The sequence below is a fragment of the Phyllobates terribilis genome, unplaced genomic scaffold (assembly GCF_046119375.1).
Source record: "Phyllobates terribilis strain yellow unplaced genomic scaffold, ASM4611937v1 Scaffold_258__1_contigs__length_2716348, whole genome shotgun sequence".
NCBI classification, from domain to species: domain Eukaryota; kingdom Metazoa; phylum Chordata; class Amphibia; order Anura; family Dendrobatidae; genus Phyllobates; species Phyllobates terribilis.
In genome coordinates this window covers 774,625-799,708 of record NW_027363018.1, presented here as the reverse complement: position 1 = coordinate 799,708, position 25,084 = coordinate 774,625, and positions in this window count along the sequence as shown.

Sequence of the window (25,084 nt, the reverse complement as noted above, 5' to 3'; positions counted from 1 at the left end):
TGCCCAGAATCTTTATGAGTCGGATCCAGGACCAGACGCAGAAGGTTCTGACCATAATGTAGACCCTCATTCCCAAACTGTAACTCCTGTTGGTGGAGACAATGAGGAAGACGATGATGAGACTCAAATACCTGATTGGAGCGACAACTTTAGTTTTTTGTCAGGGCAGGAACAGGTTGGCTCTGAGGACGACGGGTGTGATAACGCACAGGGTGATGATGATGAGGTTGGAGATCACACTTACTGTCAACCCACAGTCAGCCAGTCGATGAGGTCAGCAGAGGAGATGGCGGAGGATGCTAGTGACGACGAGGTCAGGTTGCGCCTTCCTGGACAGAGACGTAGTACTGGAAGCACGTCAACAACTGCATCCTCAAACACAACTCTGCCTCTCACCACAAGTCATGGTGGCTCTTCAGGTCGCATGGGTGCTAAGCCTTGTGACGCGCCCCCTGGGCCAGTGCTGTTAGGGATACCCGGAGCCGGATCAGATGGGGGTTGTAGTCTCCGAGTGGCTGTGACCCGGTCCGTGCCCAGGGTGTCAAGCTCTGTGTGTGGCAGTCCTTACTGATGTTACTAAAGTTCTTTATGTCGACTACGCCACCCGTTGAATTGCGGTCACTACGGCCGCCGCTGCAGCAGGGTCCGCTGAGGCTGATGGTGTTTGTGCAGCCCAGGTAGAATAACCCCCAACGGGAGGGGTATAGCCTCAGGGGGTCAGGTGCAGAGGATGGTGGTTGTGGAGGTGCAGTGAGGATGGTAATGAGAGTCAGAGTCGGGCTGTGCAGTTCAGGGTTTGTTTACTTACTGCTGTTCTTGAACCGGTCACTCCGGCCTTGAGTGACCACCCGAGCCGTGCTGCGTCCACCAGGTCCTGGACTCGGCCAACCCCCAAGTAGTTCTGGAGCGTGGTTCTGAGCTCCCTTTCTGTCCTGTCCTCTTCTCTGGCCTTCCCCACCAGGGATCCACCTATGTCCGGCTCCCTCGGGCCTCTTGGTGGTAAACCCTTGTCTCTGGGTTCCCTGACCCTATTCGTGGTCTGCCTTCCGGGTGGATTTAGTGGGTGATCGTGGCAGATCAATCCTGCCCACGACCTCCGGTTCCTGGCTAAGGTGTGCTGTAGCCTCTGCCAGCTTGGGATCCGGTACCCTGTTGCCAACTCTTCACCCTCTGGTCTAATTTGGCCTCTTGGAGTTCCTTCTTTCTCCCCCTCTGGGTCTTTCTTTCTCCTCTCTCTCTCTGGGCCTTGGGGCTGCTCTGCTCCTCTGCTTTCCTCCACTGCTCTGCAAAAGACTGACAGACTGACCAGCCTTCTACAAAAGACTCCTCTGCAAAGACTGACGTCTCACTGACTGACCCTGATCTTAGATGGTGCCCACCTTATATACTCCCTCTATGTGTGAGCTCAGGTGACCAGCACCCAATGAGCTCCTAGCACTACCCAGACTGCTCCCCCTATCTGCCCCTACACTACTTGGGATGTTCCACCCCCCTCCCACTCCAGCCAAGGACAGACTCGGTCGTACCTGCACATTTCTAAGTGGGAGTACCGTTGGTCTGCCCTCCGGAAATGGGATGTGTGTAGTGCATGCAGCTCTCTGGGCTCAGTTCCACACTCCATCCTTACCCGGGAGTGGAATATCACACCTCTGGGTTGAGGTGCAATACCCCTGTAGCAGCCGAATCCTCAGGGTGCTACATTCCCCCCTGGTAAATCACAGCACGTCCTCGGGCTGTAAAAGACAAAACACCACAAAACATACAATTTTTCATAATAACATCGCATATAAAACATATAAAACATCAACAATAAAACTTTTTCATCAATAACATTCTCGTAGACTTCTCTTGCTTCTAGCTCCACCTCCGGTCACTGTGCAACGTGTGACCGGGTTAAGTGCAACAGTTTCTCTAGAAAAATGGTTTTCCTATAAAACCGGTAGGGGGCGCTTTAGGAAGCGCAACTATATACAAAAGGGAAGGTGGCCGCTCTCAGTCCTCGGCCAGGTATTAGGGAGGAATGACCGCTCTCAGTCCTCGGTCAGTGGGAATAGGGACACACGGGGTTAACAGTTCAATTCGCTGGTCCCAACGGGGACTATATTTTAACTAAGTAACAGTTCTTGGTACCCCGACGGGCAACTTTATACAGTCTCTCTCTACCATACTTCAACGACGGCGTCCTCCTGCTCTTTCTTTGTGGACAGTTTCAGTTTCAGACCCGTCCGGGCACGTATGTTGGGCGAACAGGTCCTCACCCAGGTGCGGTACTTTAGGTTTTATGGGCGCGGTGGAGGTGGCGCCCGGGTTGCCCAAGCCTTGCGGCCAGGCCTGGGGCACCTGGAAAGTGAAGGGCACCGTAAGGACGGCGGCGCCCTGGGCTACTTGGCCCTGCGACCAGGCCGGGGGCTCCGCGGAGGTAGGGGGCGCTGTTGGTATTGCGGCGCCCGGGGGTACTAGGCCTTGCGACCAGGCTGGTGGTACTTCCTGCTTGGTCACGCTCGGGGTCGAGGCGTGTGACGTCACAGGGGTCGCGGCTTCTGTTTGAGGCCTAGTCTGCGGCGGTGACGTTGCAGCGACGGGCACGGCAGGGGATACTTCGGGCTCTGCGACGGGGAGCTGGGGCAGGTACGCGGTTTCCCGGCTTGGGGTAGAGACGTCCCCTTTACCTGCCTCCTTTCGTTCGGCTCCCTTCTCGGCGCCGTCTCCGGCCTTCAGTCCTCCTGCGCCATCCTCAGAGGCGGTCTGTCTCCTCGTCTTGGGTGGCGTGCGCCGCTGACGAGTCTCGGTCTGCTGGGCCATCTCACGGCTCCACTCCGCCAACGTCTCTCGCTGCACCCGGGCCATCCTCCTTGCGAGGCCCTCCAGCGCGGTCTGCGCACACTCCCGGTCTCGGGGGAGCTGTGCGAGGACCTCCACTAGGCCTAGTGGGGTCGTTACTTCTAGCAGGCTCCTGACCAACGGGTCGGTGCTGCTCTGCTCTCCTTCCGTTGTCTCCAGCAGGCTCCTGGCCAGCGGGCCGGTGCTGCTCTGCTCTTCTTCCATCTCCGGGTAAGCTTTTTCTGGACTCAGCCCTAGGCTTCTTGTCTCCGGGTGCGCTCTCTCCAGACTGCTCCAGGCGACACCCATCTTTGCTCTCTTGTTCTCAGTCCTCCCACTTCGAGGGCGGTCCCGGGGCCACTTGGTGACTGTCAGCTCCAGGGGCAGTTCTTTCACGCTGACAGACACCTCTAGCATCACAGTCTCTGTTGGTGGGGGCGGTTTCCACTTTTGGCGCCATTTTCGGTCCTGGCCCATGATGGGAGGCGGCCTCTTGCCACCCTCTGGCACGCCCATAATGGCGTCCGCTCTGGCAAGGCGGGAAATCCTTGGAAATGGCGGGAACCGCTTCCCAGTGGCGGGAAACTCTGCAGATGGCGGGAAAAAGCTGTTGATGGCGGACAACCGGCGGGAATCGACTGGTGATGGGGTCCGATGGCGGGGACCCTCCGGGACCGGCAGGAGACTTCTTTTTGAGGTAAACTTGTTCTTTTCTTCAGGCACGCAGTACCCGGGTGTTGCGGGCACGAGATCCTGCCGACTACGCCAAAGTTGACGCGCCCCCTGGGCCAGTGCTGTTAGGGATACCCGGAGCCGGATCAGATGGGGGTTGTAGTCTCCGAGTGGCTGTGACCCAGTCCGTGCCCAGGGTGTCAAGCTCTGTGTGTGGCAGTCCTTACTGATGTTACTAAAGTTCTTTATGTCGACTACGCCACCCGTTGAATTGCGGTCACTACGGCCGCCGCTGCAGCAGGGTCCGCTGAGGCTGATGGTGTTTGTGCAGCCCAGGTAGAATAACCCCCAACGGGAGGGGTATAGCCTCAGGGGGTCAGGTGCAGAGGATGGTGGTTGTGGAGGTGCAGTGAGGATGGTAATGAGAGTCAGAGTCGGGCTGTGCAGTTCAGGGTTTGTTTACTTACTGCTGTTCTTGAACCGGTCACTCCGGCCTTGAGTGACCACCCGAGCCGTGCTGCGTCCACCAGGTCCTGGACTCGGCCAACCCCCAAGTAGTTCTGGAGCGTGGTTCTGAGCTCCCTTTCTGTCCTGTCCTCTTCTCTGGCCTTCCCCACCAGGGATCCACCTATGTCCGGCTCCCTCGGGCCTCTTGGTGGTAAACCCTTGTCTCTGGGTTCCCTGACCCTATTCGTGGTCTGCCTTCTGGGTGGATTTAGTGGGTGATCGTGGCAGATCAATCCTGCCCACGACCTCCGGTTCCTGGCTAAGGTGTGCTGTAGCCTCTGCCAGCTTGGGATCCGGTACCCTGTTGCCAACTCTTCACCCTCTGGTCTAATTTGGGCTCTTGGAGTTCCTTCTTTCTCCCCCTCTGGGTCTTTCTTTCTCCTCTCTCTCTCTGGGCCTTGGGGCTGCTCTGCTCCTCTGCTTTCCTCCACTGCTCTGCAAAAGACTGACAGACTGACCAGCCTTCTACAAAAGACTCCTCTGCAAAGACTGACGTCTCACTGACTGACCCTGATCTTAGATGGTGCCCACCTTATATACTCCCTCTATGTGTGAGCTCAGGTGACCAGCACCCAATGAGCTCCTAGCACTACCCAGACTGCTCCCCCTATCTGCCCCTACACTACTTGGGATGTTCCACCCCCCTCCCACTCCAGCCAAGGACAGACTCGGTCGTACCTGCACATTTCTAAGTGGGAGTACCGTTGGTCTGCCCTCCGGAAATGGGATGTGTGTAGTGCATGCAGCTCTCTGGGCTCAGTTCCACACTCCATCCTTACCCGGGAGTGGAATATCACACCTCTGGGTTGAGGTGCAATACCCCTGTAGCAGCCGAATCCTCAGGGTGCTACACTTGCATAGCCTGGGCATTTTTTCAGATCGATAAAGATGACCCAACTCGTGTTACCTGTAACATTTGTCACAAAAGCTAAGTAGAGGCCAAAAAATACATAGTTTGAGTACTTCATGCATGAACCGGCACATGGACATGAAGCATAAGTTGCAGTGGGAAGCTCACTGTGCTACAATGCGGCCTAGCCGGCCGGGCCAACCACCGTCTGCCATATCTTGTGCATCCGCGGCCTCTTCATCCTCTGTGACTGGGGGGACAGCAGTCACACCTGTTTTGGGGCGCAGACCTGCCACCTCTTTACCCGCAACAGCCAGCGTGATTGGCAGGTCATCATTTTCTTTGGAGGTGGTAACACCAGCTGGTGTTCAGCGCTGTCCGACATCGATAGCACCACCTTTGGATCAAGGCAACCTAACATGTCCGCCTGCATCTTCCTCACAGACCGGCAGTTTGCCGGGGACACCCTTATCAACCCCGTCTAAGCACAATAGCCAGCCCTCGGTCCCTCAGATGTGGACAAGTAAAAGACCATTTCCTCCTAGCCATGAGAAAGCTAAGAGGTTGAATTTCACCATCTGCAAGCTCTTGGCTATAGAAATGCTGCCTTTCCGCCTGGTGGACACAGAGGATTTTCGAGACCTTATGTCCGTCGCAGTGCCCCAGTACCAGATGCCCAGTCGGCACTACTTCTCAAAGAAAGGTGTGCCTACGCTCCACCAGCATGTCGCACACAACATCACCGCTTCTTTGAGAAACTCTGTGTGTGACAGGGTGCATTTCACCACAGACACTTGGACGAGTAGGCATGGACAGGGGCGTTACATGTCGCTGACTGGGCACTGGGTAACTATGGTGACAGCAGGACAAGGGGCTGCTGTCCAAGTCTTGCTGTCCCCACGAGTTGTGCGTCAATCTTCTTTATCTCAAAGTTCCTCCACTGCTTCTGCCTCCTCAACCTCCTCTCGGTCCTCCACCTTCACCCAAAGCCTGTCTGGTCATGCCACACACTTTCTAACTGCGCAGAAGGGATCCTGCACACCTCCTTACTATGCTGGCAGTAGGGCTCAACGTCATCAGGCGGTTTTTACTTTGAAATGTCTGGGAAATGTGAGTCACACAGCTGAGGAGTTGTGGTCAGCTCTGGAGAACCAATTTCATGAATGGTTGTCTCCACTGGACCTGAAACCAGGGAAGGCCGTGTGCGACAATGCTGCAAACCTGGGTGCGGCCCTTTGCCGGGGCAATGTCACAGACGTGCCTTGTATGGCTCACGTGTTGAACCTGGTTGTCCAGCAATTTTTAGCCCACTATCCCGGACTAGATGGCCTTCTGCAGAGGGCACGGTCGCTGTGTGCTCACTTCCGCCGTTCGCATCCCGCAGCTCAGCGACTTACATCTCTACAGAAGTCGTTGGGCCTGCCACTTCACCGGCTAAAATGCGATGTGCCTACCCGGTGGAATTCAACTCTGCACATGTTGCAGCGACTGTGGCAGGACCGACAAGCCCTGGTGCAATACGTTCTGACGTATAGCCTGGGCCAACGAGATCCAGAGGTGGGGCAAATCATGCTGGAGGAGTGGTCTCAGATCAGGGACCTATGCACCCTTCTGCACAGTTTTGCAATGGCGACGAAGATGTTTAGTGCTGACGATGCCATTATCAGCATGACTATTCCGGTGATTTACATGCTGGAGCACATGTTAAACAGAATTCGGAGTCAGGTGGTGGCACAAGAGGAGGTGGAGGAAGTAGAGGAGGAGGAGTTGTATGCGGAAGGGCTAACATCTGCAAGGTCCAGACAGTCGGCAGCACCAAGGCGGCAGGCATGTGAGGGTGGGGGAGATGGTTTTACCATGGCGCATGGTAGCAGCCAAACTAGTGAGGAAGGTGCAGGAGCCCAGGAAGAAGTGGAGGACGAACTGATGGAAGACTCATCAGATGAGGGAGACCTTGATCACATTTCTGTTGTGCGAGGTTGGGGGGAGAGGACAGAGGAAGGAAGCATGATTGTTACTTCGCCACCAACACAACAGGGACTTGGTGCTCCTGGATGCGCAACACACATGAGTGCCTTCTTGCTGCACTACCTGCAACATGACCCTCGAATTGTGAGAATTAGAAATAATCCTGACTACTGGGTTGCCACACTGTTAGATCCCCGGTACAAAATTTGCAGAAATTATTCCTGCCATAGAAAGGGATGCACGCATGCAGGAGTATCAGCAGAGACTGTTGCAGAATCTTACACGTGCTTTTCCACAAAACACCAGTGGTGCACGTAGTGAATCTCACAGTTCCAACTTGCCAACCGTGGGACCGTCGAGTGTTCAGCACTCAAACAGTAACAGAACCACAGTATCTGCTGGTAACATCAATTTTGCGGAATCATTTCACCACTTTTTTAGCCCATCCTTTGCAAGGCCACAGGAGACAAGAAGTCTGACACATAGTCAACGCCTAGAGACGATGGTACAGGAGTATCTCCAAGTAAACATTGAAGCCATGACTGTGTCACTGGACCCTTGCTCTTTTTGGGCTTCCAATCTGGATAAATGGCCGGAGCTAGCCACTTACGCCTTGGAGATCTTGTCATGCCCCGCAGCCAGCGTTCTGTCTGAACGTGTGTTCAGCGCTGCTGGTGGTGTGCTGACAGATAAGCGCACGCGGCTCTCCACTGATAATGTAGACAGACTCACGTTCATAAAGATGAACAAATCATGGATCCGAAACGACTTTTCTACCCCTGTGTCATCCTGGGGAGAGTAAAAGCTTGATGATTGGTTAAAATCACCTCACCAACCGTTTTAAGCTTTCAAATTACTAATCATGTTTATCTGTATCTTGGCTGGAAAATAATTTTGGCTTTGTAGCAGTGTGCAGCACTGATTCTATTAGGCCATCTATAATAAGCTCCACCAGATTTAAAATTACTAATCATGTTTATCTGTATCTTGGCTGGAAAATAATTTGGGCTTTGTAGCAGTGTGCAGCACTGATTCTATTAGGCCATCTATAATAAGCTCCACCAGATTTAAAATTACTAATCATGTTTATCTGTACCTTGGCTGGAAAATAATTTGGGCTTTGTAGCAGTGTGCAGCACTGATTCTATTAGGCCATCTATACTAAGCTCCACCAGATTTAAAATTAATAATAATTTTTAGCTGCATCTAGCCTGGAAAATAATTTTGGGGCTCCGAGATGCGCAAGACACATAAGTGCCTTCTTGCTGCACTACCTGCAACATGACCCTCATATTGTCAGAATTCGAAGTAATCCTGACTACTGGGTTGCCACACTCTTAGATCCCCCAAACTTTTCGATCAACCTTTTCATTTTAATAAAGACCAAAAAAATGGTCATTTTTGAAATTATAAGCATTAGCAGGTTATTAGAAACTGAAATCAAACAGTTTTCAGCTCAAAACTTTATTCTAGGTGATGTTACATTTTCACATAGGACCCCTTGTTCGAAAGGAGCTTCTGAACTCTCTCGTCCATTGAATTTGTCAGGTTTTGGATGGTTTCTGCTTCAATTGTTTTGCATGAGGACAGAATACCCTCCCAGAGCTGTTGCTTAGATGTGAACTGCCTCCCGCCATCATAGACACTCCTTTTGATGATGCTCCAGAGGTTCTGAATGGGGTAGAGGTCAGGGGAGCATGGGGGTCACACCATAAGTTTGTCCCCTTTTATGCCTATATCAGCCAGAGATGCAGATGTTTTATGTGCAGCATGAGATGGTGCATTATCATGCATAAAAATGATCTTGCTGTGGAATACACGGTTCTTCTTCTTGAACCATGGCAGGAAGTGCTGTTTGAGAAACTCCACATACATTATGGAGTTCATCTTTACCCCTTCAGGGATCCTAAAGGGGCTGACAATCTCTCTCCCCATGATTCCAGCCCAAAACATTACTCCACCTCCTCCTTGTTGGCGCTGTAGCCGTGTTTGCGGGGGGTGTCCATCAACCAGCCATCCTCCACTCCATCCATCTGGACCATCGAGCATTGCACGGCACTCATCCGTGAGCAAAACAGTTTTGAAATCAGTCTTCATGTAATGTTTGGCCCACTGGAGCCGTTTCTGCTTGTGTGAAGTGGATAGAGGAGGTCGACAGGATGGCGTATGCACAGCTGCAAACCTCTGAAGGACCCTGCATCTTGTTGTTCGGGGGACGTTGGAGGCACCAGCAGCTTCAAAAACTTGTCTGCTGCTATGACAAGGCTTTTTTTGCCGCTGCTCTTTTAACCTGACGTAATTGCCTGTAGGAAAGAGTCCTCAATTTGCCCTTATCAGCACGCACACGTGTGTACTGTGAATCAGCTACATACTTCTTGATTGCCAAGACACTTCATCCTGATCATCGCACAATGTTGATTGTAGTCATGCCTTGACCTAAACACTCCACAATTTGTTGCTTCTCAGCAGCCGACACATCCTTTTTCTTTCCCATTTTGGCAGAAAATGTAGGCTGCTTAATAATGTGGGACAGCCTTCTTAAGTAGTCTTGCCTTTCATTGGACACACTTGCCAAACTAATTAGCACAGGTGTCTGCAATTGCTTACAGTGATATAAAGAGCCCTGACACACATCACCATCAATGAGTTTAACTGACAAACAAACAAATTCTTACCTTATCACTCCTAAACACTTTTTGCATAATAATTTGGAACGCAGTGTACATGTGCTTTTCCACAAAACACCAGTGGTTCACGTAGTGAATCTTACAGTTCTAACTTGCCAACCGTGGTCTGTATGGAGTTGTTCAATAAAGGGCCCAAAATTAAGATAACATAGATGGGAGAGGTCTCTATGAATAGGAATTCCTAAGTATTTGATACCCTGTGAGGGCCAGGCAAAGGGAAAGTTGGACTGGATGGAATACTGTATGGATTTGGGGAGGGAGACATCGAGGGCCTCAGACTTCGCTGCATTGATTTTAAAATTTGACCATGTAACAAAGTGATCTATTTCAGCCATAACAGCATGGATGGATATATGTGATTGAGTGATATATACTAGGACATCATCAGCAAATAGAGAGCACTTGTACTCAGTGCCTCCCACCTCAATCCACCTAATATTGGGGTTATGGCGAATTGATGAGAGCAGGTGCTCCGTCACTAGGATGTATAAGAGAGGGGACAGAGGACATCCCTGCCTTGTCCCATTGGTGATTGTGAAAGGTGATGAAAATGTTCTGATGCACCCCCTGGGCCTTGGGACACCCGGAGCCGGACCCTTTTTGGTGGATGCTGGTGGTTGTAGTCTCCGTGGCGGCGACCCGGTTCCGTGGCTCAGGGCGGTCAAACCAGTGGCGGAACTATTTATGTGGTTTTGATGTTTAAATGTCCGACTACGCCACCCGTGGATTGCGGTCAGAGTGAACCGCCGCTGCAGGGCAGACCGCTGAGGCTGGTGTTGTGGGTGCAGCAGAGCGTAGCATAACTCCCCACGGGAGGAGTATAGCCTCAGGGCAGTGTATGCGGAGGATGGGGGTGATGGTGCAGGGCAGCAGCAGTAACGACACGGAGCCAGTGATGCAGTCCAGGGCCTTTACTCACAGTTCTTATTATCCAGACCACGTCTGCAGGTAACGGCTGCCCACGTCGTACTGTGCTCACCAGGTGAGGGGCTCAGACAACTCCCAGATAACTTTGGAGCACTTCACAGGACCCCCTTTGTGTGTCCTTTGTCTGGCCTTTCTTACCAACCCTTCTGTCCAGCTGCCTCGGGCAGTTTCCCTGACCCTATGTGGTGCCTTCCTAGCGGGTGTAGCGAGGGGCTGCGCCACATAAAATGTCACAGCCTCCGGTTTCTAGCTGAGGGTCGTTTCCTGCCTCCACTAGTTTCGGGGACCAGTCTCCCCCTTTGGCCTGACCCCTCCACGCAGGTGGATTCGGGCGTGCGGTGGCGACTCGCCCGTCCGCACCCCTGGGATCCCTTCGTTCCTCGTTCCTGGAGCCTTCTCCGCTCCTCTTCCTTCCTTCTCCCTCTTCCAGGCCTGGGCCTCTGTTACTAGGCCCGCCTCCGGAGCAGAGCTCATGCAGAGCCCCTGCTCCCTGTCACTTCTGCTCAGACTTCTCTGCACTGAACTAAGATGGTGCCCACCTTTTATACTCCCTTCTCAATGCACCCAGGAACTGCTTCCTCCCTGCTCCTGCACTACAGGGTTCCCCTTCCTCAGTGTTCCCTTCCCCCACTCTAGCCAGGACAGGGACTGTCGTGCCCATCTCAGGGGCATATTGGTCGCCCTGCCCCACGGCAATGTGGTGTAATGCATGCAGGTGTCGGGTCCTGATCCACACTCCATCCTTACCTGAGAGTGAGATATCACACCTCTGGGTGAGGTGCAATACCTCTGTAGCAACCGAGCCCTCAGGGTGCTACAGTTCCATTTATCTTCAGCCTAGGTGACGTATTGCGATACAGGGCCGTGATTTTGGCTATAAAAGGGTCCCCTAGACCCCTACCCCAAGCTTTTTAAGAGAATCATATATGGCGTGCCAGGAGACTCTATGGAATGCTTTCTCCGCATCCAACAAGAGTATCTAATTACAAATTTTTAACTGCATCTAGCCCAGGAAATACTTTGTGCCTAGTAGCAGTGTCTGCTAGTCAGCGGATTATCCCGGCTGTTAAGCAAGATACACCACCTGTAGTTTGGACACTTAATTTTTTCAAAGGAAATGCTTCGGGACCACGGGATACTCAGTGAAGAGCATCAGGAGGCACCCCAAGGCATAGGGGCTGGGACTGGCAGTAGGATGCCTTGCGGTGGACAGCCGAGCTCGATCCTTATAAAAGCTTTTTAACTGCAGCAGCTTTAGTGGACGATACTGGAGCTGGAATTACGCGGCTGCTGGCATGAGACTTGCCCTCCAATAGATCCTTGTAAATGGATTTAAAGTGTATTCATTCAAATTAGAGAGACAATTTAAATTAAAAAGCTTAGAGCTGCCTCCACCACAGGGGGGCTCGCTCGACCCACCAGCGGACAGGCACCAGTATTGGGAGAGGGGGGCTGGCCGTCAGGGTTCACCGCGGCTCTGGCACAAACCCGGCGACACGGAGGTGGCACGGGCAGGAGCGGACTGGCCGTGTCGGCTTCTCACTTTTTGGATTTTAGAAGGGCATGACATGCCTATATCTGTGTCGACGAACCGAACCGAACCCGAACACTACGGGGGTGGCTCAACACTACTGTTGACCCATGTGTGATCGTGACTCATTAGGAAGCATCTGACTTTAATTAACAACTATAACTACGCATGACCTCTTACGGCCAATGTGGTTTCCTACCTGATGGCTTCCCTCTTCCCAACATACCAAGGGATCCCATGATCCCGTCCCTGAAATAAAGACGCTACAACCTGTTGTTCGTTGAATAAATTTGGCCACAGCGGCCGTTTATTAACAAACAACAAATAACAAACAAAATAACAATGAAATATATATATATATATATATATATATATATATATATATGGAGGGAGGGTTCTTGGAGCTAATAGATCTGGCTTTAAATTAACTTAAAAAATCAACCGCCATTTTACCCTCAGCCGTTCAGCACCAGCTCAAGGGCACCAAAAACTTCCACATTCCGTGAAAAACCAACCAACTAAATGCTCCCGGGGTAAAACCCCATCCAGAGCCCAGAACCGACTGCCAGATCACCCCCCACTCAATTTAAACGACCTGGAATTTTCCCAATTCCTTCCACCGACAATTCGGTACCAACTCCAAGAACCCCACCCCCCGCCAACCACAAACAGCCCTGAAACCTTAGGCTCGTGAGTGCCCCAAAGCTACCAACGCCCTTCAATCCCCTCCTGTATTGCAAGGGCCCAAAGATCGATACCGATATCATTGAGATGAACACCGTCCTTCAACCAAAAATTACCAACCCCCGATTCCAACTCAAAGTGCCTGAAACTTATCCCCCCATTCCTTGACACAAAGCTAGACACGGCCCTATTTAATTTCACTCTTGCTCTATTTATATCTTTTTCTGATCTGACCACCCGCCATTTCTTCCTGGGCTCTATATCTGACCAAACCGTCAGAACCCCCGGGAACGAAGTCCACAATCTCAAAAAATCAAAACGGATATCCCGAATTAACTCTCTCACGGGCCTTGCCCCCAAATCGTTCCCTCCCAAATGCACAACCAGAATATCTGGTTCTGTCCAATCTTGCCGCTTTATGAAACTCCAACAAAAACCGGCTCCATACCATCTCTCTAAAACCTAGCCACCTTATAACCACTTGTACCCTCGGAAAGCCCAATTGCCTACCGTCACGCCTTACGTCAGCATGCAGCGCCCTCAATGCACGTACGAATGTCCGAAAATCCAAGCTAACACGGGAAAGCCACCTAAAAGAATAATAAAAAAGGATATTCAACAACTCACAAATGAACAAAGTCCTGCATTATTTAACGGCGAACATACGTCAAATAACGGTCCGAACTCCACCTTCCAATCCACTTTATCACCTCCGCCCCCAAACCGCGCCTATCAACCTCATACACTGCGCCAATCCTAAAGGAATGTGAACCATAAACACCCGGGCTAAGGCCCAACTCTTGCACCCCCTTTTTTAGGACCACTATACACTGGAAACGGGAAAGAAATGACCCGTTGCAATGACGTAACAGTAGGCCGGATCTACACGACCACACTTGCCAATAAACCTCCAATCACCTTCTTGGACACATCAGAGCCCGTCCACTCTACCTCAAACGACGCGCTTACCTCTACCCAACTGATCAGTTTTTGCGCGTCTAATCCAAAAATCGATACCCCAGGCCCAGCAACTCGTGTCTTCGGCTAATAAACCTCCCGCCCTATTCCTGCTGGGGGCGACCAACTCGCCTACTCTCATCGCCCCGAAAAAAGCTAAGGAAAAGGCTAACGTAAACAGAGCTGCCTCAAAAGTAGAACAACAAATCCTTTCCAAAACCAGACCTAACCTTTCCAACATACTAAACGTGACTGGCCTACGCTTATCCAAACTCTTGCTACCTTTTCGAAAACCTCTAAGTGCCTGCTTGACCAAAAAGGATTTAGTAACATCAGTCAAACCCTGTAACTTGAAACCGAATGCGAGCCTAGCAACAAATTTACTAATTCTAGATGCCGACCACCCTAAGTCCGCAGCCTTACCAACCAAAAACAAGACTGCCAACGTCCTATCCTCGTCACTCTCTATCGCCCCCCAATGCGACACCCAAATTACCACAGACAAACGAATCTGGGGGACCTATGAACATAAAATCATCCAGGTAATGAATAACGGACTGCACACCTGCAACATCCCTGACCACCCATTCCAGAAAAGTACTGAAAGTTTCAAACAATGAACATGAAATAGAACAACCCATAGGCAAACACCTATCTAGGTAATAACCTTTGTTCCAAAAACAACCCAATAGCGGAATGCTAGCCGGGTGAACTGGAAGTAGCCTAAAAGCAAATTCAATGTCAGTTTTCGCTAACAGTGACCCAGGCCCGTACCTACGAACCCATGACACAGCCGCATCAAATGATGTGTATTCAACCGAACATAATTTCGGCGCTATACCGTCATTGACCGAACAACCTTTTGGGTACGACAAATGCCGGATCAGGCGAAATTTATTTGGCTCCTTTTTAGGCACTACCCCCAAAGGAGAAATGATCACGCCTTCAACCGGTAGACTATCAAAAGGCCCCGCCATACGACCTAACTCCACTTCCTTTACCAACTTAACACCGACAACCTCTGGATGCAACAAAGCAGACCTCAAATTCTTAACAGAGAATGGAACCGTATGGTCAGGAGGCGGGATCCTGAAACCCTCCAAAAAACCATCATTAATAATCCTGGCCTTCGATTGATCGGGATATCTACTTAGAAAGGGGGCCATCCCTAGCAGATTCACTGGAGTCAACCCATTTGACCGGTACCCACGACATCCTTCCTTTTCCTTTTTTGAAGCATTTTGCAGCCCCATGGGAGCTCCAGTTGCAATGGCAACAAACGTGCTTGAACTTACAGCTGTTCCCTTATTTGCACTGGCCATCATTAAATTGCCAGCACGTTGCCGACTTCTCTTTTCCTCCCTGTGCTCCCTGACTACCTCCCCCCTGTCCCGACGATTGACTCCCGCTTCCCCGGCTCCGGTGAAAGGACTGCCCGTATCTAGCAGGGGCCATCACTTTTAACAAAAGGCCAATATCTTTCTGGTCCCACTTAATCTCAGGCCGCATCGCCTTCCTCTGCCTGAATTGCTCGTCGTACCTCAGCCATGTTTATCCCACGTAAGTACGATGCGCTTCCCCAATCGCGTCTAAGTAACAGAATAGACCCGAGCAATTTTCAGGATACTTTTCCCCAATGACACCGGCCAATATAGCGAATGCTTGAAGCCAATTTGCAAAACTCTGAGGGATCATGCGCCACCTGTGCTTCTCCTCCTCTTCCTTTTTGCTATTATCCTTCCTCCCCTTGTCTAAATTAAACTTCTCCAAGGGAAGGAGGGAGAAAATTTTGACATATTCATCACGCCAAATTTTCTCCTTCACCACTTTTTTTAAATGTGCCCCCAGTGGCCCCTCGAAGCACACATACACCTCACCCTTTGCCCTATCATCCAGCTTCACCGTATCGCCCTTGTCCTTTTCCGTCTGAACCGATACTGAAACGCCTGTAGATGCTACCTCTGTGCCCGCCGCAGACCCTACCGTAACGCAACTGGGTTGCAGCAACACCTCCTGGCCTGGTAACCAAGCTCCTACGGGGGATGGCCTTGCCCCACCCGCTGCACCTCTCTCCATTCTAAGCAAAATCTGTGACATGCTATGCAAGATATCCCTAATCCCCGATACCTCTGCACCCCCGGGACCACTTAAACTCCTCCCCCCTGGCCCTACAAACTGACCACTACCTCCCCTTAGCAAAACAGCCCCTGCGGGCGACAAACAAGACATAGAATCATACTCACGCAGTTGCGCAGGTGCTGTGTTCCCGCCAGCCGGAATTCCTGAGTCCTGACGATCACCTCTTCCGTCACGGTCACTGCTGGAATCGGATCCTTCTGTGTCCATTCGCCACTCAAGGCCCGCGCCCCTGGCCTCTGCGTCACCAGGGGGGACCTGAACGGTCACGGATGCTGCAGACTGGCTTCTCCCCGACGATCGCCTCCCGCCTTACCGTCTTGCACTCCTGGATGCAGCTCTGGGCCTCCTCCGGCAACCAGACCCAGACGCACAGGCCTGGACGCTGCCAGGCAGAGCGGTGTCGCTACCCGCCGCTCCTTACCTTCCGCGTCGTCCATGTGAGCCAGGCAGCAGTGGTTCCCTGGACTGCTGCCTGCCCGCAGATGCTTGCCTCCCTGTTGTCATGGCGACGTCTCTGAGCTGGCCCACCAGGGATTCGACGGACGCCATTTCTGGGTAAATCACTCTGCTGCTCCTCAGGGAATGGTGGTTTTCCCACACTTTTCCCTATATATGCGCCTCTCCCACTACCCACCCCCCAACTTCCCATTATCCAATCCCCAAGGCTGCCTCATTCAAAAGGGGGGGGGGGGTGAAACCTCCAGACCAATCCCGGTCATGGGTGGCTTCCCCCTAGCTGTGCTGTCTCCAGCCCCCTCCTTGCTGATAGTTTTTGGTTTGCTTTCTTATTGCCTGTAGCATTTTACAAGATATGGGTATATTCTGTGAAACAGGACAAGTTTATCTTGGGATATGAGTTTTTGAATGCAAGATTGTTGTAGATATGTGAAAGCTGACATTGATTTTGAATTTAAGGCTGCATTCACACTTTGCTTTTGCAGGGTTTTCTTCATTTTTTTGTTGCTGCAATCGAGATAGAAATGGCAAAAAAATGCAATGCAGCTGCAACATGTGAACTTTTTTTTTATTTTACTTATAGAGCGTCATTAATTCCACAGCTCTTTACAGACATTATCAACACTATCCACATTGGGGGCTAGCAATCTAGATCCCCTATCAATATGTCTTTGGGGTGTGGGAGGAAACCCATGCGAACACGGGGATGTGGCGCCCCTGAGGGTTCGACCGCCACAGGAATGCTGCACTTCTCTAATGGAGTGTAGTGTTCCTCCTCTGAGGTAAGAACAGTGCGATGGTCAGGACCCTTCCTTCACATCCAACACCACACTTCTCCCACCAGAGGGGGCTAGAATGCACTATGTGCTGCCCTCCTGGTTACAGGGAGATTGGGGAACCAAGAGTTAGGGGAACCATTTAGTGGGTGAGGGTGGAGGACTCACATTTTAGTGACACTTTAAATTTCATATTTAGTAAAAAGCCATCTTGGTTCATGGTCTTTTGGGAGGTCCTTTGGTCTTTGATCAGTCTTGGAACTGTGAACACTGTGATCTCCCACCCTGAGTGTGGATCCTGTGTGGACTTGCAGCGGATGGAGACACAGCCCTCGTACCTTGGCCTTGGGACGACTGGAGATGATGAACGTCTCAGCCCGGTCAAGGACCATGACCAAGAAGGCCCGGAGCTTAAGAGTGTAGCTCCATGGCAAATGGATCCCAGGGAGGATGCAGACGGAGCGGTAGACGCCACCTGTCCTCGCCCACCTGATATATTCAGAGGGAGTCCGGCTGCAAGAGGGGTACCGGCCCCCGACACCCGAACTTGCTACTCCACGTCCTGGTCGGTAAGCCCGGTAGGCCCTGAGGATCCCACCGGGTATCGGAAGGAGCGGAGCTGCCACCCGTACCCTTTTTCTGAGAAGAGCTCAGAGGGAGACCCGGCCTATCCACACACACACAGACGGGAAAGGACCCGGTCTGAAGTCTAGGAAAACTCTGGTGCAGGATCCTGATTTAACACTGGACTTGCTCGGAGGTTGTCGGACCGCCGTCCCTGGTGGCCGCAGAACTCCGCGAGGAGCAGGGAGTCGCCTTCCTTCTGCCATCTCTTATGTGAGTAAAGCCTTGGAAGTTCACCCCTATGGCCTCTGGACTTTCTTTAATCGGCGCTACACCGCACGACACAGACTTTCTAGACTACTACCCCGCCTCCGTCCTGTCTCTCTGCCCTGAGGCCTTGCGCCACCTGTGGGGAGTAGTAACAACGCCAGCTGCCCTAACACCAGGCCTCAGCGGACTGCGGCAGCGCTGGTGGCCTTCACCAGGTGCCACAGGTGGCGTAGTTGTAATCAGCCACTCAACCCGGATAAGCCCATACCATCCCTTTTAAATTGTGACGGCCCTGAGCACGGAGCGGGTCCGGGCCACGGCTGCACCCCATCTCTCCATCTTAGGACCCGACTCCGAGTCCCCCATCTCCCAGGGTAAAGAAAAGGGCTTCCGAGAAGAGGCGTCACAGGGAGAACATACAAAATCCTACATTCATGCAATAATGAACCCTTTAAAAATGTTTTAAAATATAGCATCAACCATAAGTATTAACTTCTATCTATTTTAAGGGTTATTCCCATCTTCAAAGTCAGGTATAATTGGAAAGCGCTTGTAAAAACAAGCAACTTTCTAATTTACTATTTATTTAATGCGGCTCAAACTGACAATATAAACTTAGCACATAGACGGGTAGATATATTTAGTGGTACAAATCACTGCCTCTTTTCTTGAGAAACTGAAGTTTAAAGGGAATCTGTCACCTGCTTTTGCTCTGTAATTTGAGAGCAGTATGATGTAGGGGCTGAGAGCCTGATTCCAACGATGTGTCACTTACTGGACTGTGTTTTGCTGTTTCAGTACAATCAGAGTTTTATCAGCAGGAGATTATCACTATAGGACAAGCTGCCCGCATGCCTCCTAGGCCATCCACACACCCCAACATTGAATGGCAGCTTTTTGTCAATATACATTGGCAGCTTTCTGTGTACAATCAGTGGTATGGGCTGGATTACATAGGGCTCAACATTTCAAGGTCTGCTAGACCTTTAGCAGAGAAAATTGTGACTCTATCATAAGTGCTGGACCCAGTAACTAAGTTATACATTGCTGGAATCAGGGTCTCTGTCCCTACATCATGCGGCTGTCACATTACATAGCAAAAACCTGCTCATAGTTTCTCTGTAATCATATATGCTTATTATAGTTCACTGTGCACCCTTAGAGTGGTCTAGAGGCTCAGTGCACCGTTCCGTACACTGGTTTTGCATGCCCCGCCTCCCTCATTAGTGATCGACAGCGCTGCCTTGCCTGGAGCTAGAACTGTCTGCAGAAAAAGCTCAGGCTGACAGTCACCAGTGAGGGTGCAAAATCAGTGGGAGATCGGTTTGCAGAGCCTCTTGGTCACACTAAGGATGCATCAAGCTCCCTAATTTGCTTATTTGATTAAGCTTCAATTACTGCAGAATAGAGGCAGGATTTGGAACTATAGGTGTAATTTTTCGAGTGACTATATCCCCTACAGGGTTTTGTTTTATAATGTCAGATTGGGCTGACAGATTCCCTTTAATATCTGCCCCCTGATAATTAAAATTGCATTTTTTTATTGTTTACTGTTCATAGCCTAGACAGTAGCAGTGGCTAAAGATGCACTTACAAGCTCTTACATAGTGAGCTTGCAAACACGGCACTGAAACTGGACAGGATCTTTGGAACTTGCTATTAGTTCCGATTCTGGCCAGCTTCAGTACCACTGCACTTCTTTAATGCTGCCTCATATAACATCAGGGAGCGCTAGATTCACATCTGGCCTGAACTGTCAATCAAGCAGGAGCGCACTGCTTCTTAGCAAGTAGGTAGCTGTGAGCCTGGAGAGCGGTGCGCTCCTGAAAATAAATCACGGGACAAGCCCTTTAATTCAATTTATGTTGTGCACCATTTTATTTGACCAATAAATAACAGATTAGCAGAATTTCGGGTGCTGCTAACACACCCTCCAGGAATGCATTAGGGCAAGCATAACTAGCGGATTGCCAGATATAGTGGTGCTCATCTTGAGATAAAACAGTACAAAATTATGAGCAAAAACAGCATGAAAAACTGAATGAGAGCGGCACTCACAATTGATACGTGAAAATACAGCACAGTATTGTGGTCGTCATATGAGGAGACATAAAGACAGTGTCGGACTGGGGTGCCAAAGGCCCACCAGTAACATTGACTTTGGGGGACCCACTTTTCAACTGCATGCAAATATTACACTACCCTTGTTCACAAATTTACCTATACCTCTATATAATAATAAACTGGGTATTTTGGTGAATGAATGATGGTATGCTGCTTTTTTTTCTGTTCCAAGTGAATTATGCCTAGTACTGCCCATATAGTGGAGTTGGGGCCCACCAGAGGATTTCCCTGCTGCCCTATGGGCCAGTCCGAGCCTGAATAAAGAGGAATGTAAGCGACAGCTGTTTCGCATAAACTACACTTCTTCAGGCTCAGCCGGAAAAAGCGTAGTTTACGTGAAACAGCTGTCGCTTATTTATGTCTTTATGTCTCCTCATGTGACAACCACAATAAAGTGCTGTACTTTCATGTACTAGTGGTGAGTGCCGCTCTCATTCAGTTTCAATCTGTTTTTGCTCACCATTTTATTTGCAAATTCTTATGAATGACAGTAAATCACGTCTTATAAAAGCGCTTTGTGGTTTTTAGCCCACTGAAATTGGCATCAGAAACTGTTGGCCAAATGTAAAATTCTGCCTTTTTTTACCATCCTTGGCCATTTATTGGCTGTGTTCTTTTGTGCAAAGAACTGGGTAGATGGGACAGATAATAAATTGAAATTTCGGCATGTGATGTATTTTAGTCTGTGTTGGTCATCGGTAGCCCAGCAGTTATAGATTAACGTACATCATTACAACTAGAAATCCTATTTATACAAGCAATACATATAAAAACCCAGGATACAATGATTAGAATAGTGTAGAAGCTTCATGGCAGTAGATCACTACGTTGTGGGAAACCTCTGCTCCTGAATGGAGTAAATCTATAACACGAGGCCGATCTCATCATAGAACAGAAGTTCCTCCTGGTTCTTTATATTTCTGGGGAAGTCGACTGAGTACTTATAATACTGATGAAAAGAATAAATGGCCGTGTATAAGACAGAGAAGCTGTTTGACCGTATCCAACTTGAAGAGAAAGAGATGTCACTTAGTTGATAGATTTGTTGCCATATCTGTATTTTATCTGTTAGATGTTGAAGGCTTTGATTCCCTTGTGTCAACTGGAGAGAAACTTAGTCCTCCTACTGCTTCAAGGCCTAAATCCAGCGGGAGACGTCCACCTTCCCAGTCTCTGACGTCGCTATGTATGTGACGCACCCCTGGGCCTGTGTCGCACAGCGTTGCGCACGCGGGAGCTTACCCGGATCTGGATCAGATGGGGGTAGTAGTCTCGTGGCGGTGACCCGGTCCGTGCCCAGGGAGTCAGACTAAGTGGCGTTGTATTAGCGGTAGGTGTTGGACGACTACGCCACCCGTTGAATGCAGCGAAGGAGCTGCCGCTGCAGGGCAGACCGCTGAGGCCGGTGGTAGGATTGTGCAGCGTGATAGTATCACCCCCAACGGGAGGGGTATGGCCTCAGGGCAGCCGACGTGGATGATGGGGGAGCAGGAATCACTCAGAGACGATGCGGTGTAGTTCAGGGTCTTTACTGGTGATAAAGATAGACCCTCCCGGAGTACTGGCTAGCGATCGGGGCCTGGTCAGTCCTTGAGCAGATGGGATCTCCCCTGGCCAGGTGGAGTTGTAGGCCTCCCAAACTGACTGTACTCTTCTGGCTACCTTGCTAGAGGCGGGTATAAGTAGCCCACGTCCCTGAGTGTCCCGTGTGGTGCTCACCCGTATGGCCGGTGACTCGGGGCCTTCTAGTGGCGTCCGCTCCACGACGGCGGTGCTGGTCCCACGCATGTGACCGTGCCTTCGGGTTTCTGGGCCAGAGGACCTGAAATCCCCTGCCGGTCGGTTTCTGCAGCTGGGTAGGAGTTAGTCCCCACAGCCTCGGACTCCGGGTCCGGTGATAGCTTCCCAGTCAGGGCGAGCTCTGCAGCTGCCAGCCCCTGACTCCTTATAGCACTGCTCCCACAGAGCTCCTGATGTTCTTTTCCTATATCTGCTTCTCTTCTCTGTCTCTACTTCTTCTCTACTCACTAACCCTGCCTCAGCCCTAGGTTTATATAGGGGAAGTCCTTCCCCTCCCAGGACTGGGCAGGAGGTGTGGCATGCATAGGATTCCTGACCAAGAGACCTCCCACCTGCTCTCAGACATAACATTGCTGTTACTGTGGAAACCAGACCCCTGGGGTGCCACATATGTGCCGCAATTCATGCTCCACACAACTAAATGCTGCTCATGACTAAGGGACGGCCTATAATTCAATCTACAGAAGTGTCCTACAGAATAGGAGACCTGAGCGGCAGGGATCACTTTACACCACTGACAGACCCAGCCTTATACATTCTTCTCATTATTCTGTTTGTCCTGGCTATAAGTCGTCACTCTCCTGAACCCAGCTGGTAAATGTATAGACACGTGCAATTTTCAAGGAGTGTAAAGACTTCTCATGAGTACAGATGCCTTAAAGGGAAGGTGCCATCAAAAAAAATGTTTTCAACATTTGCGAAAACGTAAAGTATTATTGTTTTGATTCGTTTCTCCAATATTATCTTATTTTTTAATGGAGTAAAATATGAAAAATAATTTAAAAGTTTGACATGTTCCACTTTGAAACACTAGGGGGAGCAGCTACTGAAATTTGGCATGAAAACCTTGTGTAGAGCAGGCATGCATTATGACTGCTGAAAATCTGGGCTGGATTTGCTCCATGTCTGATGTCTCCTCCCCCCCCTCCCTTTCTGGGTGTTTACAAATGGATAAGAGACAATGAAGTTTAGGAATTAGAATCTCTCACAGTGAGGAGCCATTTTGTTGTAGACACAAAGTGATACCAACACACAACTACATGCAGATCCTTATGCAGCAAGGTCTGATATTAGGCTATGTGCCCACTTTGCGTAAATTAAGCAGAAATTTCTGCATCATTTCCGCATCCCCCTGCTGCGGGAAAGCACAAGCCTAATTCACATGCGTTTTCCTGCAAAACACAAGCGCAAATCCAGCGTTTTTGCATGCATTTTAGCATGCACATTGTCAAGAGCTTTCCAAGCGATATTAGCATCACTTGGAAAAGTGCTTGACAGGTTGGTCACACTGCATAGTGCTTGACAAGTGTGACCAACTTTTTACTATTGATGCTGCATATGCATGTAAAAAATAATAAGTCTCCTCACCGCTCCTCCCCGGTAGCTTTGTTCCCATAGATACAGAGCGGCAGGACCTGTGAGGACCTCACGGTCACATGACCGCAGCGTCATCGCAGGCCGTTGCCGCAATGCATCTCTGGGTTCGGAGGCAGCGGCGGTGAGGAGATTGTGGGCTGACAGAGGGTAAGTATATTGATATTTATTATTTTCATTATATTTTTACAACAGGTTTTATGGTACCTGGGCCTGGAGGTGAGTCTCCTCTCCTCCAGACCCGGGTACCATACACATATTGAAGCGCACAATATACACATGGTGGGCATCGACATACGCATAAGGCGGCGATTACTCCGCGTAACCGCAAAATTAATGGACATGCTACGTGTGTTTACGCAGCGATAATACGCAGCATGTGCTCATGACTTGCGTTCTCACATAGGGGACTATGGGGGGCATATATACTAGCGTTTTTCAAGTGTTTGCACTGCGTAATCTACGCGGAAAAAACTCTTAAACGCTATGTGGGCACACAGCCGTAGACACATAGTGATACCAACACACAACTACATGCAGATCCTTATGCAGCAAGGTCTGATATTAGAGCGTCAGCTCTGCGGCCCAAGCCTGGATATACAGGAGTATATAGTACAGAGCGGTCACTGAGGTCTGATATTAGAGCGTCAGCTCTGCGGCCCAGGCCTGGATATACAGGAGTATATAGTACAGAGCGGTCACTGAGGTCTGATATTAGAGCGTCAGCTCTGCGGCCCAGGCCTGGATATACAGGAGTATATAGTACAGAGCGGTCACTGAGGTCTGATATTAGAGCGTCAGCTCTGCGGCCCAGGCCTGGATATACAGGAGTATATAGTACAGAGCGGTCACTGAGGTCTGATATTAGAGCGTCAGCTCTGCGGCCCAGGCCTGGATATACAGGAGTATATAGTACAGAGCGGTCACTGAGGTCTGATATTAGAGCGTCAGCTCTGTGGCCCAGGCCTGGATATACAGGAGTATATAGTACAGAGCGGTCACTGAGGTCTGATATTAGAGCGTCAGCTCTGCGGCCCAGGCCTGGACTGAATATTGTCCTTGTGTTCTTACTATTTATTTTGTATATAATGTATTTAAATGTTTCAGTTTTATTTAGTAATTTGCATTTTCATTATTAATGCAAATATAAAGGGTCGCTGGTCATGTGACCTCTCATGTTATGGATTAGGTACCAGTGACAAGTAACAGTAGAATAGTGACTGCAGCTCTGGAGGTGACTGGAGGATAAGACGTGCTGTCTTATTCTTCAGTCACCTCCAGATCAGAATTCACTATTCTGTTACATGATGACACAGAATAGTGAGTGCAGCTCTGGAGGTGACTGGAGGATAAGACCAGATGTAACAGCAGAATAGTGAGTGCAGTTCTGGAGGATAAGACAAGATGTAACAGCAGAATAGTGAGTGCAGTTCTGGAGGTGACTGAAGGATAAGACCAGATGAAACAAAAAATGAATACAAAAAAAAACCAACTGCGGCAATCTTCACTTTAATGCTGTGAAAATAAGAAGGAAGCTGGGGATGGAGGAAACTCAAATGGTCCCAAAGGGTAGACTATAATAAAAAGCGCAACACAGCACTTAGCTAACATATTAGTGTTGTTCTCTAGTCAATTCATTTTCACTAAAGAAGGGGGCTGGAGGCAAGGAACCTAGATGGAAGCCCCACATGACCGGGAGGGGACAGGAGGGTGTCATTTGAACTTAAAAGGATAGGGATTGGATATAGGTTGAAGGGCGGGCATTTGAGGGGGGGGGATAGATAAAGCAGAAAGGGTGGGGTGAGAAACGGTCAGTTCAGAGAAGAAAGCATTGGAAAAGTCCCAGAGACAAGAACATTGGAGAAAGTCCTTTTGTGTGAAGACACTTACCAAGAATATGGAAACTGTAGATTCCTTGAGCGCAAGACTGAGGGAGGCTGCAAGATCCAGAAGTGGAGGGTGGCTGGAGTCCCAGCTG